General features: G+C 37.1%; 1 pseudogene across 1 annotated transcript; it reads left to right on the plus strand.

Annotated features, from left to right (window-relative positions):
- The first annotated feature begins 487 nt into the window (after positions 1-487).
- On the plus strand, positions 488-1488 carry LOC309661322 (SKA complex subunit 1 pseudogene; annotated as a pseudogene). The gene has a single exon. The product of its transcript is annotated as an SKA complex subunit 1 pseudogene (transcript).
- The last annotated feature ends 13834 nt before the right edge of the window (positions 1489-15322 follow it).

Consider the following 15322-nt stretch of genomic DNA (forward strand, 5'->3'; position numbering starts at 1 on the left):
TATAAAAAATATTTTATAATAACTATAAATGGAGTATAACCTTTAAAAATTGTGAATCACTATATTATACACCTGTAACTTATATAATTTAAAAAATCTAAATAACTGAGTTAAAATAAAGATATTAAAGGACTAAGGGGATATATAGGTCTCACCTCCCCATCCCCCAAAAATCAGAATTTGCCAAAAAAGCACATTTCCTTCTATATACTCTTATAGGATATTCTAGAACATTCTCCAAAGCCATAGAAGTACTTAAATAAATATTTTATTCATTAAATGCACGTTGGGATTCACAAGTAAAAGAAATGTCATTGCTCCTGAAGACAACATGTCTAGATAAATACTGATGCCCCATCCCAGAAAGGTATAAGATCCATTATCAATTAATTATTAAGGACCTACCTACCTTTTGCTCACCCATCATAAACACTGAGGGTGATATAAAGACAAGACATGGCCTGTTAACATGGCCCATGTTCCCTGTTATCTTTCAGGGAAAGGGAGAAATAAAGAAGGCTTTAAGATGGAGATCGTATATGAATTGCAGAATGGGTGAAACAGGGAGCACAGATTTATTAATTTAAATATAACTGTTTATTTTGAAAAAGAGGCGGAAATGCGCGCGACCCCTGAGCAGCCTGCCTGGGGCGCTGATGTGTGCTTGCTCTGCACCGAGTCCCAGGAGCAGTTTGAATTTTGCTCCCTGAGTCGTGTCTCCCGATCCTGGGCTTGCGGTGCAGACTGGAGGGGTCTTGGCGCCTCGCGACACCACTGAGTGGGCCCTTTGCTCCCGGACCCTCACTAGAGGCTTAAAGGATGGCCTCCTCATTTCTGGTACAATTATACTCTCATATTAATGAAAAGATTGGAAATATTAAAAAAAAAAAACTCTGTCATTGAGAAATTGTGGACTGTATTAAAATAGGAGATGAGATCATTGTAGTAAATGAACTTCTAAATAAATTGGAATTGGAAATTCAGTATCAAGAACAAACCAACAATTCACTCAAGGAACTCTCTGAACCGCCTGGAGAAGATTGTAAAGATGTGGAACATCTCAAAGAAAACATTCCTTCCCATTCGCCTCAAGTAACCCAGAACTTTGTTAATGGATCAGATCTTGACCCTGAACAACCAAAGATGAGGAAACTGCACCCACAAAGAAGCCCCCCAAAGAGCAAAGAAATATTAAAGAAATGTCATTTATAACTTCTGATGAGTTTAATGGCATTCTTGTGTACGTGAAATCCCACCTAACCTATTGTCAAATTAATGATGCTATTAAAGAAATCAACAAGGCAGGGACTTCCCTGGTGGCACAGTGGTTAGAACCCGCCTGCCGATGCAGGGGCCACGGGTTTGATCCCTGGTTCAGGAAGATCCCACATGCCATGGAGCAACTAAGCCCGTGTGCCACAACTACTGAGTCTGTGCTCTAGAGCCTGCGTGCCACAACTACTGAAGCCTACGTGCCTAGAGCCCGTGCTCTGCGCACTGCAACAAAGAGTAGCCCCTGCTCACCGCAACTAGAGAAAGCCCACAGGCAGCAACGAAGACCCAATGATGAAGACCCAACGGAGACAAAAATAAATAAACAAATAAATTTTGTTAAAAAAGAAAAGAAATCAACAAGGCAGTAGTTAGTAAATATAAGATCCTACATCAACCAAAATAGTCTATGAGTTCTGTGGCCAGAAGTCTCTATCACAGATTTATTGATGAAGAAATGAAGGAAACCAAAGAGCATTATTTTGTAGTGGAAGCTGACATAAAGGAGTTGACGGCTTTGAAAGTTGAAAAGAGGTTTAATGTAACACTGAATATTTTACAACACTGCCGGAGGCTATCAGAGGTCCGAGCGGGAGAACTTACCCGATATGTTATAACATAAGGTCCTTTTGAGATTCTGAACCAGCCAACGGTAGAGATAGAGGCTATTCCTATAGTTTCCTTATATGTAATTTCTTTATATATAGTTTCTTCAGCTTTTTCACTTTCTTTTTTGTTTGTTTCTTGTAAAAATAAAACTTAAATAATGTATATTTTAAAATCCACTTTCTTACAGTAAATATTTAATCACCTACCATGTAAGCCTCTGTTCTAGGCATACAATGGAACTAAAAAGTGTTCATATTTAGTTTTGGTGTTTAGTGACAGTGTTGCCAACACCAGGAAGACAGGTGCAGATGTGATAATAAAAGTCAAAGTTCAAGAAGATGAGATCAAGGACATCCAGGCTCTTTAGAAGTAAAGGTCATTAGTGTCTAAATTCCACTAATGATATTTCAGTCTATAGGAAAAAGTTGGATCTGGAGGCAGCCCATCCACGTGGTTATTCTGCTTTCCCATATGTGGTTAAGGAACAGCTTACCTGAAATACATTCAGTGTAAATCAATCTGTAAACATCGACCTGTAATGAAGTTGTAATAAAAGTATATTGAGATGAAAAAGATGATAAAATAAGATGTGTAAGCAGATTGATAGTGGTCATGGAAAACAAGTGGTTGGATTGTAAGAATTTAATGGAGTTTCTCTTCCGCACTTGGGGAGACTATTAGTCTATCTGTGTCTCAGTGAGCATTCTCCGGAGAAACAGAACAGTAGGCTATCCATCTAACTATATCTATCTCTATATCTATCTGCCTATCATCTATCTATCTATCTATCTATCTATCTATCTATCTATCTATCTATCATCTGTCTATCATCTATCTATCTCATGTATCAATCTATCATCTATCTGCAGAGATTTATTATAAGAAATTGGCTGATGTGATTCTGGAGGCTGAGAGGCCCCCAGATCTGCCATCTGCAAGCTGGAGGCCCAGGAAAGCCGGTGGTGTGATTCAGTCTGAGCGTGAGGGCCTGGAAACAGGGGAGCCAGGCCAGATCAGATGAGATGTTTCAGCTCAGCAGTGAGGCAAGAAGAAAAAGAGCAAATTCCTCCTGCCTTCCTCCACCTTTCGTTCTGTTCGGGTCTTGGACGGATGGGAGGATGTCCACACACACAGGGGAGGTCAGTCTGTTTCACTGAGTCCGCTGATTACAACGCTCATCTCATCTCGAAACATCCTCAAGGACACACCCAGAAACAATGTTTAATCCGGGCGCCCACAGCCAGTCAAGTCGACACATAAAGTTAACCGTCACAATCTATGTCCATGCCGTCTGCTTGGCAGGCTGATCCTCGCAGCAGAGAAAAAACTGTCTCACCAGGCCCAGCTGCCCGGTTAACACTGTCACTGTGATGATCACAGAATACATTATGGACACTGCTCACTTACTGTTATCCTTTCTTTCTCCCTAATTTAAATGCAGGTATATTTAATTTTTCATGTCTCAGCTTAATTAAAAATAGTGGCATTATCCTTTACTTTTTTAAAGTCTTGCTTGTTTTTTCTCTATGAATCATTTTTCCGTATGGTCTCTATCAAAAACATTTTCTCTGTTTAAGATTTCTTTTTTTTTTTTTTTTTATTTATTTATTTTTGGCTGTGTTGAGTCTTTCGTTTCTGTGCGAGGGCTTTCTCTAGTTGCGGCGAGCGGGGGCCACTCTTCATCGCGGTGCGCGGGCCTCTCACCATCGCGGCCTCTCTTGTTGCGGAGCACAGGCTCCAGACGCGCAGGCTCAGTTGTTGTGATGCACGGGCCCAGTTGCTCCGTGGCATGTGGGATCTTCCCAGACCAGGGCTCGAACCCGTGTCCCCTGCATTGGCAGGCAGATTCTCAACCACTGCGCCACCAGGGAAGCCCAAGATTTCTTTTCCTGAAACTCGTATCGAACAACTGTGTCAGTAAGTTTAATTCTTGCAGAATGGATACTGTCTCTGTTTTGATTATTAGCACATAATCAATACAGTTGGTAAAATCATATTCCTCAAAGACTAATAAAGACATTAATTTTCAAACAATAAATAAATAAATATAATCGTTTATTTTGTTTTACTGTATTTATATGGAAAGGATTTTTTGTAAAGAATAAAATAAAAGGTTAAGCTAATGGCATGGCTGCCTTCTCTACCTACTCATGAAGACTCAAATCATATTTCTTATTCCTAATTTCCATAAGCAAAGATTGGTTATAAAACTATCTGTGCTATAAATCTTTTCTGTAATATATAGGCACTTATGTTTACATGTAAATACACATATATATAAATTACATGTCATTGAATATATATGAATAAATAAAAGAGTTATACTGATATTAATATATATCTAAAATATAGAGGTATATTAGAAAAGTCTGAATGTATATATAAAAAACTTCAACCGTGGTTATTCCTAGATGATAGATATAATTTTATTTGATTATGGGTCTTCCTACTTTATAGTTTTGTTTTTATTTTCCAGTGACCACGCATTATGTTCATAATCATGAAAAATAACAAGTTCATAAAAATACTCATTTCTAAAATTTTTAATTTATACTGAAATAATCATAGTCCACCATGAAATTTACAGTAGTTTCTTTAAAAAAATAAAAGCAGACGGATAGTAGTTAAAGTTAAAACAAAATATTTTTAACACAAGTCTCTGATTCTTTCAAGATCTGAATATACCAACTTGAACTAATTGTAATAATTCTGAAAACCCTGTTATTTAGAAGAAAAGATGATTACATATATGATATGAATTCAATAATAACATTATTATTTGCAATAAAATTGCAATTTAAAAAAAAACACATGAATTACCTACTTAAGGTTTTGCCTACATGTTTGTGAATACTAAAAATAAAAGGAAAATAGAGGAGAAAAAGTATTTTGCTTCATTCATATTCAACTACTATTTTATGTGTAACTCTTCAATGATTAAAGAAATGGATTTTGACCAGAATAGTTATAATGGATCATGCCACAGCAGGAAGTTAGTCAGCCCCTGTGATTCATTCTGCCCACTTTAGAAAAACAATTAAGCAGTAACTTTCCTGTCCATATTATTAATTTAATATGACAAACCTAATGCAGGGGCAATATTCGTGGACATGCAATGACTACCCAAAAGTTTATGATACAAATTTTTATGAACTGCATGTAAGTTATTTTTAAGAGTTTGATAATAGTGTCAACATTTGGAAAGTGTTCTCACCTTATTAATAAACACATTGCTTGTTCTCACAAGCAGGGCTAAATAACAAGGCATGTTAACAAAAGACTTCATCAATTTAAAACTCTAAATATTTTTGGTTGTTTTCTTGGTGTGTGTGTGTGTGTGTGTGTGTGTGTGAGTGAGTTTAGAGACATATTAATAGAACAGTTAGTCATTTTACTGAAAAATTAATTTAGAAACAAAACCTTATCCTTGATAAAAAGTGTGCGCATATATAATAATAACAGTGAAAGGTAAATACATTTAAATAAAACTTGCACACATGAACACTAGCTCTCTACAAACTGTTAGTTGCACTTTAAATTACATATAAAAATGTAGTTGTAACTCCAAAAGCTATTCTAAGTCACAGCAGAGATTTTTGTGTCTCACAAATCAGAACCTTTTTTTATCCCTCATACATTTTTATTACTTTATTAGGCATGTAACAGGGTGAAAGAGTATACAAGCTGTTAAGCCCTGTTAACAAGCCATGGTACACTTGTATTTCAGCTCCATGAGGCTTCTGTAGTTTTGGCTTTTTTCAAGCCTTCTGATATTCTGTGCATCACAGACCATATTTGATTAAGAAAAGCATGTTCCTGAAACATCTGTCTGTTTAGTTACATTCAAACTGCCCCTTATGGATACAACATTTTCTTGGACTCTTTCTATTCCTGATGGGTGCCAAAGGGGAAAAAAAAATATACTCGCAAGGTCACCAGAATTCATTAAATACAGCTGACAGTGTTATGGTACAGGGAGAAACGAATCTTCCCAAGTTTGTATACAATATTATATTCACAAAATATTAGTTTACTCTTAAAGGAATCAAGAGAAATACCAAGGGAACGAAGCTATAAATGGTGACAGATGCTTCTCAGCTCGTGTGGCCCTCTGCATCACATGGGTGCCAGAATGTCAATCAGGTAATCCATCCCTCAGGGCACTGAGCAGAAGTCAAATCATGTGGCCAGGCCAAGCAGGATGGATTTAATTAGGAAGACTGCAGCAGAATATTCACATCATCACCTAACATTTCATTTTGCCCAGTTAAGCACTAGTTATTTTCAGAGCTCACTCTGAAGAGTGAGGAAGTTTCCAAAAGATTACCAGAGCTTGTCTCATTAATTCAACCCCAAAGGAGGGCTGGGACTATGTGTCTGGTCACTAGTGTTGACACTAATCAGGGCTAAAGTAGGCAGAGGTAGCACTGACTGAAAGAAAAATCCCCAAACATTCAGGCTTCTTGAAAAGTGTAATGGTACTTTACATACAGCTTTATGGGACTAGCAGATAGTCTTTGAGTACAAGCATGACCCAACTTTTTTTTTTTATTAAATGTCAACTGCTCAGTGATATTTACCATGGAAACCCTATTTAAAATTATAATTCTGATGCCCTGTACCCTGATTTTTCCTATTGATTTATTACCTCATACTATATTAAACATTACATTAATTTTTTTATTGTCTATCTTTTCTCCACTAGAATTGCGAATTTTTTTGGTTTCATTTACTAATATATCTTAAGTGTTTAAAATAATACCTGACTCATAGAAGAGGATCAATAAAAAGCTGTTAAAAGAATGAAGCTTCTGAATTTTGAAGAATTTCCTTTGGACTTTCCCCTTTAGAAAGGGCTCTGCAGTGAAAAAAAATTCAGGAGATTTATCAAGTCCAAACGTGCTTTCCCCAGCCAAGTATACTAAGCTCTGTGCTCTCATTACACAAGGAAACCCAAAGGTCAATGGCGCATCACCTGGACACTCAGGACAATCATAGCTGGAAGGAACAGGTCTCCTGGGAAAAAAGCAAGCATGGGAGAGCAAAAAACAAGCTTCACCACCTCATAACTGTACATATTTAGGCATATTTCTTAACATGTTTTAGCCTCAATTTTCTCAAAATAAGGGTACTACCTACTTGGCAGATTTACTGTGAGAATGAAATGAGATTACATGTGCAAAGCATTTATTGAAGTGCTTGGCACATTCAGAAAATGACCATTCCCTTGCCCTCAAACTCAAGTCCACAAAAATTGAATTCCTAGCCTTTTCTACCACAATTAAGTCCTTGCTTAGAATCTCAACACGCAAGACTGAAACCTTGACTTTTTACCTGGGTGTCAGTACCCATCCCCTACGTCCCTGCTACAGACCACACACTACCCTGAGCCTCTTCCCATTACCGGCTGCAGGGCTCTCCATTAACTTGCTTGCTGCCCCTCTGCTCAGGTGGTCACACTGCACATTTCCTGAACAGCTCAAAGAATCTCAGCCTCAGCTCTTGGGTCACCTGTCCTTCCCTCTAAAGGCTCATCCCTCAAGACACCAACCCTTAGCACTGCTCCATGTTTCCACACAAGATACCTGTTTAAAGAGAGAATGACACCTCACTTTCTTTCAGCCCTCCAGGTCACCCGGCCTTCCTCATCCCAGCCCATTTTGCTACCTCAGGAACCCAGGGTCTAAAAGGACCTTCACTTCAACAAAATGCTCAGTGTAATTTGAAGGAAAATAATTATTTTTGATTTAAGAAGTACATAGACAATAGCTCCTGAGATTGGTGTCTAAAAATTTAAATTTATGAGGAAAGCAGAGCCAACAATCACATGGAGTTGTTATAGTGAACCTGCGGATGGGGGATCATGGTCATGGGCCTAGACTAGTTGCATTTCCAAAGTGTTTCTCAAAACCATCTATCTCACTTGACATTGCTTCATCCACAGCCTCAGTGTAGGTTCTAATCATCTCTTGCCTGGACTACACTCATTGATTCATAATTGGGCTCACTGTAATCAGTCTTGTCAGCCTCTAATCCATTCTTCCCAGAGGCACCAGTACCTAAAATGATCACCTGACCTTCTGACTGGTTAGAAACCTTAATGACACCACAGTACAAAGTAAAACGTGTAAACCAATGATCATCAAAATGTTATTCCACCAATTGTTTAATAATTCATGATTAGGAAAGCACAGAAATTGAGAGTAAGCAGTTAAGAGGCTTTTATAGCAATTTAACATTGCTTAATACCCAAGCATGTGGCCTTATATTTTATAAACATATCAGTCTGCATCATTTTGGAAATTTTAAAATAATAATAAATAAAACTGATAACTCATTATAGACAGTTGAGAAACCCTAGTCTAATCTTCTTTACAAGACATACAAAATCAATACCAACCACCCATCAGTCTCTCCAGCTGTGTCTTCTGATTTCAAACTAAGACTTTTATCCAGCAATTTCAATCCACTTATAGTTCACTACACCCATCCGTTACAGAATACTGTAGCAAGAGGCTGTATGGCCGAGTGGTTAAAATATGGATACTGGAGCCAAACGGTATAGGTCTTAATCTTAGCTCTGTCACTTACTGGCTATGCGGCCTTGGAGAATTTACTTCAACATTCAGTGCCATAGTTTTTTCACACATTGAATTAAAATAGTAACAGCTGCCTCATATGTTCGTTGGGAAGATGAAACAGTTTAAAGCATCACTTAAAATAGTGCCTGATTCAATAAATGTTGGGTTTCTTTTTTTTTCTATTATTTTAGCCTCCATTCCTTCCTGGCATGTTCCCTCTGCCTTCCTCTAACTTTGTATCTGGTTAATTTCTAACCAACTTTAAAGACAAATCAGACTTCATCTTCTCCATGAGGCCTTCCTTGGTTTTCCTAGGCTGATTTGTGTGCTTGTTTTGTGCTGCCCTATCACCCTAAACTAACACCTCCATCATGGCATTTACCACATGGTGTAATAACCGTCTCCTTATGTGTCTGTTTCCTCTACCATAATGAGAACGTAACACAAATGAAGTGCTGAATCCATATAAACAGACCCCATAAATGTACATATTTAACCGATTCCGCTTTGATCCTTAGATGGATCCATGTTCACACTGTCTTACCATTTCAGTCAAGCATGGCTTCCCAAAAAAAAACCTGGATGGGAAGAGGTACCTCTGGTGCTCAAGTAAGATAACTTAGCCTCAGAGCTTCTTGTTTTGACCTCCCTGCACTTAGCATTGGCCTTGGGAGTTGAGGCAGAATACATACAAATCCCAAAGAAACTTGCCCAAGTATTGGCTTCATACAACTTGGCCCACGCCGTGAAAACAGGCCTCTTCTCTCATCTGATTCTTCTATGGTATTATTAATATAAATGGTGAAGAGAATGAGATTTACAATTTTCTTCATAATTAATCCATCTTTACTTCTTATTATGCTTCTGACCATAAGTACAATTATTTGGGGAAGCAAAGAAAAGCTCTAGATTTTAAACTAAATTTTTAAAAAATGAGTCATCCATTAACAATGGTTATATCACTCTAATTAATTAGATTCAAAGGTGACAATGTTTTCAAAGACTTCTATTCTCATTATAAAATAGCTAAAAACCCCAATTATCAATGACCATATTAAAAAAAAACTGACATTCAAACACCATTAATAACCATAATGAAATCTCAAATGATCATGCTACTGCAAGCCTCTTCATAATCTTTATTGAATAGAACCTAGAAGAAAAACAAAGATTAGTCTGGATATAGATTTCTCAGAAATAGCTAAATACCATGCAAATTACAGTATATGAACAGTTGCAAGGTTATAAAGAAATTAGGCCTCTTGAGGAAAAAAATAAACAAATGGAAAATACAATCAGCTCAAGCAATAGAGTACTTTTAATTATCCAGGATAAAGAAGAAGGAAGGGTAACAGGAGCAACTTAAAACTGCAATCTAAAATATTTTAGCAAATTATTTCAAGCTTTCTTATACCACTAACTTACTTTTAAAAGGCATGAACAAATAATAGTGCATTTGAGTTTAAGCTCTTTCCCGTGGTCTTATTCAGTGTTTGATTAGGTGACAAGAGCTAGAAGACAACAAAATGTGTGGAAAGAAAGGATGAAGAAAGCCCAAGTCTGGCAGAGCCACACTCTCAATCCTGAGACTGAAAGGCATTTTCCTACCTACACACTCACAGGCTCAAGGTCACATATACAACATTCTGTAGGAAAGTTTAGAGGAAAGAAAAGTACAAGAATTTTGAAAATCACATCTAAAAGATCCTTAATACTACGCACAATTTTAGAAAACAGGCTTTTTTCATTGCTACTTAGTTTGAGCAATTTCCATAAAATATTAAATGATGTCCATTTAAAGATGCAAACAGCAAAAACACAGGTAAAATAATTCTAACTTCTCACTCTGTAACATAATGGTGACGAAGAAGTGAAAACAGTCAAAAGAAAGGCATCTGAATAATAGGAGAATCTTAAAGATGGTTCTTATGTCAGAAATTATTCTTCCCTATCTATATCTAGGTGTATTTATTAAACTCCTTCCAGGGCAGCAACACTAAAACAGTGTTTTGCATGAGACACTCTTGCAGTCGACTGATGCAAATGTTAATCTGTGCTTCAGGATAATCACACCTCCAGGGTTTTAGCATTATGTGGATCTGTGCAGATGCAAATCATATATCATTTAGAGAAATAATAATGTGGTAGTTGGAAGTTGATGAAATCAATGGGAAAAAATGTGTACTTTAAAAACTAAATGCAGAAAATTTTCAGGTGAAGAGACCAGGCATTTTACAAAATTAGTTCAGCAACCCTAATAGCAGTAAGAAAGGATAAAATACCAACACAAATTATTGGTGTGGAAAAAGCCGTCATTAATGAGATAAATGAGATCCAACATGGGGAAAGAAGAAATCACCAACCAAAACAAGAATGGAAAGACATTTCAGGTCATTCCTGAATTTGGGTCATCCCAAAACCTGGGTAAGGAGGGCATGGAAATGATAAGGACATTGCCAGCCCATTCTCTTCTCAATTAACAAAACACCATGGTAACCCCCTAATTCAATACATCTAATGTATGATTTTTAACGGTTGTATGACAGACCATTAAAAAAAAAGTACCACATTTATTCAAGCCTTCAGTTATTGATAAACATTGAGAGTTTCTCTTTTTCTTTTTTGCTGCTACACTCAATGAGACATTTATAAATCTTGGGCACATACACTAAGTCCTTTTACTTTTATTTGTATAAGTCTGATTACCCAAAATAGTTCACATGCTATGTGGGATCTTACTGCTCTTTTTTTTTTTTCATCCTAAATGTATGTATGGAATGGAGGGAATCAAAAGAATTGAATTAGTAATGACTTGATTGTTATAGGAAAGTTCAGCAATTTCATGAAATAGACCTGCAGAAAAGCATTAAATTCAGCAAGTTCTGTTTACTTAGTGGGTCTCTCCTTATTAACTGGTGAGTGTGTTTTCACAAAAAGGAAAGAAATATTCCTCAGATCAAGGTTGAAAGGTAATAGCTTTAATCTGACCCATTTTAGGATGCCACACAAGAATTTTCATAAACTGGTTTCTTTCTAACTCTACTCCCATTTTTCTTCTCTTCCCCAGACTTGTTCTATGTACCAATCATAGGAACCCACTATAGTTCAACAGATACCATACTTTTTTCACAAATCCACTTAGCCAGCGAAGAAACCATTTCTTCTTCCTGGAACGTCAGGTCACTCCACCCCGCTCTTTATTTCCACCTGGCCAACTCTTCCTTGGGCCTTTAAAACAAGGTTCAGGCGTAAAATCATTCTATTACCAATTACAACTTCAGATCACTCAGTTAGGATCCTGCACACGATTTCCAAAGGAGGAAGGGGGAGGTTACCACACCAAGCAATTTTCTGACACCAGCTGGGTGTCCTACTATTTCACTCATTTCTGGTACTATTTACCCGGTGATAGCATCAGATGCACAGGTTAAGGGCTCAGTCCTACAAGACTGGGACCCTCCTGCCCACACACTTCAGATGCCAATCACAAATCCAGGTTGTGAGCTGTGATTCTGACTAACAAGCTGTAGATTGGAGGTTCCCACAACCTCCTCCTTGGGTTCTATTAATTTGCTAGAGCAGCTCACAGAACTCAGAGAAACATTTTACTTACCATATTACCAGTTTATTATACAAGGACGTAACTCAGGAACAACCAGATGGAAAACTTGCATAGAGCAAGATACATGGGAAAGGACTTGGAACTCCCATGCCTTCTCTGAGCGGGCCTCTCTTCCCAAATCCCCACGTGTTCCCCAACCCAGAAACTCTCAGAAACACATCCTTTTGGGGTTTTATGGAGGCATGACTGACTAAATCATTGGCCACTGGATACTGAACTCAATCTCCACCCCCTCTCCCCTCTCCAGAGGTTAGGAGGTGGGACTGAAAGTTTCAACCTTAAATCACCTGGTTGGTTCCCCTGGCAACTAGCTCCCATCCTTAGGTGCTTTCCAAAACACACTTCATTAACATAACAAAACACCTTTCTTGATCTCATCTCAGGAAATTTGTTTTAGGAGCTCTGTGCCAGAAACAGGATGAAAACTAAAAATACCTTTCTTCTTAAAAATCATAATATCATGATATCATTCTTTTTAGAAGTCCACTGGAACACAGATGCGATAAAGGTCTCCTCCTGGATAGCCATACCTAAGTAAAGTTCTATCTTCCAGACAGAACAGTATTGCACTATATTATAATGCTTTAATGCCTTGTCTGTCTCCCTCACGGGATTGTGACTCTTGGAAGACAGGGTTATGTGAATTGTCTCCGATAACATAGTACTTAATATGATGTAGGCTTTCAGAAGTGTTTTTTGATTTAATTGGAAAGGAGAGTAATAAAGAAAGAGGGCCAAGAAAAGTAACTATTTAAACACCTACATTTAGAGGACATGTACAGAAAAAAAAAAGCCTAAGTTGACCGAAAAAGAGTCCTTAAAGAAGTAAGTAGAGAAGCAGGAAAGAATACAGCTGTGGGATATTAGAGTTTGAAAGTGGAGAAGTAAACACTGTCAAGTGCTACAGAAAAAAGGATGAAAGAAACAAAGAAAGTCAAGAAAATAGGGAAATACTAAAGAAGGTCCGAAGTGGGGACACTGAGCATATTTAATAGCCTTAGTTTATTGTGAAGGGCAAAGGCAATGGGTGTTTGCAGCTCTGGTATCTTGGGACAGGAGAGCCAATTAAAAGAGTTTTAAAGAGGACACTTAGGGGTAAGGAAGAGGCAATTTATCTTAAGAAGGAGATAAGAAATGAAAATAGAGGCTGATAAACAACTAGATGGGATGCAATGGAGATGCAAGCTGGTAATGAAAAGGGAAGTCTGGACAGGATTTCTGCATTCCCTCCTTTTCCTCACCCTCCACACCACCTCCTATCCCCCCACCTCCCTACCCGATTTACCCTTGGATCGTAGGTATTCTAACAAGATTGCGCTTCAGTCTGTCTGGCAGTGTTCCTGGACATATTCCTTATAAATGGAGACTTCTATCCCAACAAAAGTTTATTCATCATCATTACTATTCACTAAGCGCAGATTCATTTGTTATAAAAAATAAAAATAAAATAAAAATTACTATTAATAATACAGTACAGTACTACAGCTACACCGGATATGTTATGTTTAGGAAAACAGGAATATTTATGAAGAGCTAACTGAAAGAAAAATTTATGTAAAACACTTCACTTATTTATTCGTAAGTCAAAAATATATACATGGTTACATAAAATATTTTACAGAGGAAATGAGATCATTTTCTTTAATGTGACAACATTATAATCTCCCTGCAGGTGATAAGAAGTGGAAAAACCACAACATCAAGGGAAGTCCTCATAGGAAATGATCCCTGATCAGGAAAATTGGTTCTGCTAGACAAACATATAAAATTACTCTAATTATGAAGTCTCATACTTTGTAGACAAGAATGTCTTATTTAGAAATGCAGCTACATAAAAATTGGAGTACTACTATGTATGATATAGAAAACTGCATTGATATATTTTCCTTCACTGCAAACTCTAAAAACCAGAGCTTTCATGCTAAAGACTAGTACATTGTTATTAAAATAATAATAGTTTTTACCCTCCTTTTGGAAAGAGCATAAGTCAGAGACCATCATTTAGTTTCTAATAAACACTACCACCTATGATTGAGATCTAAAGGTGAAAGCTTTTATATACCATCTCCAGGCTCTTGAGCATTCTGGGCTCCCTTCATTTTCTGTAGAACAATTTGTTCTTCCTAAGTACAGCATAGCTTGGTATAACTTGGTCATTTGACATCTATGGTAAGAAATATTAAAGTATCATTATGTTTTACACTTAGTGCCAATCAGAAAAGCTTACTATAAATACAAATTAACTGGATCTTTGTATTCAATGTCTTAATAGTCCAACAATGGAAAAAAAGGACTGGTGGGTAAAAACTAAAAAACATTACAATTTCTCTGAAATTATCAAACCACACAAACACATTGCTAAGCAATACAGATTCAAAACTGTTTTGAGATTAGTTTAGATTTGTCTTATGCCTCTGTAATTTTCCCAATTTGCAAACAAAGAAAGAATAAGAAAACCCATTTTAAGACATTCATCAATTTTTTTCTGTGACACACTGGGTATTTTAAAAATTGACTGGGAATCTAATTGCTTCATTATTCCCTAAAGCATATTTTTTCAGTTATAGTATCATTCTTTCGGCAGTTTCTGGTTATCTGTTTTTTAATAAACTTTAATTTTGGAGCAGTTTTAGGTTTGAAGCGAAACTGAGCAGAATTTTGTGAGATCTATGTGACCCGGATCTTTTTCTAGCTGGGGAGAGTTTTAAAATTGTGCTTTCCTGAAAGGAAATGAAAAAAAAGAAAGACCCATTTTGCCTTTTTTCTTATCCCCAGGTTTAGATCTTGCTTGAAATGGTCAATTTTCTTACTGCCAACACATTATATATGAGACAATTTCCTGGAATCAAAGAAACCAGAGAACCTTAGAGAGAATTATCATGAAGCTTCCCTCTACGGTTTATCTTGCAGAGCTCAGGCAACAACGCATATAAAGCAGTAACTCTCTTGCCTTAGAGAACTAGGCTGCTATTGAAGAGTAGCAATGCCACATCTTCCCAGAGTTTTACTGAAATGACTTGTATCATAGAGCCGCTGGAAATAAAAATATGCTGACATCTCCCTATTCCTGGCCTTTTACTTAATTTAAAGGTTGTTGGAGAAAGGGGAACCAGCCAGCGAGACAAAAATGGAATGAAAAAGAAGTTTGAGGAAACATACAGACTTGGACCATGGACATCGAGGACAAAAGAAGTTTTGGTGAAGAAAAGGAAGTTTGGTTGAGATAGGTTAAAATCAA

The sequence above is a fragment of the Balaenoptera physalus genome (genome assembly GCF_965194825.1).
Source record: "Balaenoptera physalus genome assembly, chromosome: 5".
In the NCBI taxonomy this organism is placed as follows: domain Eukaryota; kingdom Metazoa; phylum Chordata; class Mammalia; order Artiodactyla; family Balaenopteridae; genus Balaenoptera; species Balaenoptera physalus.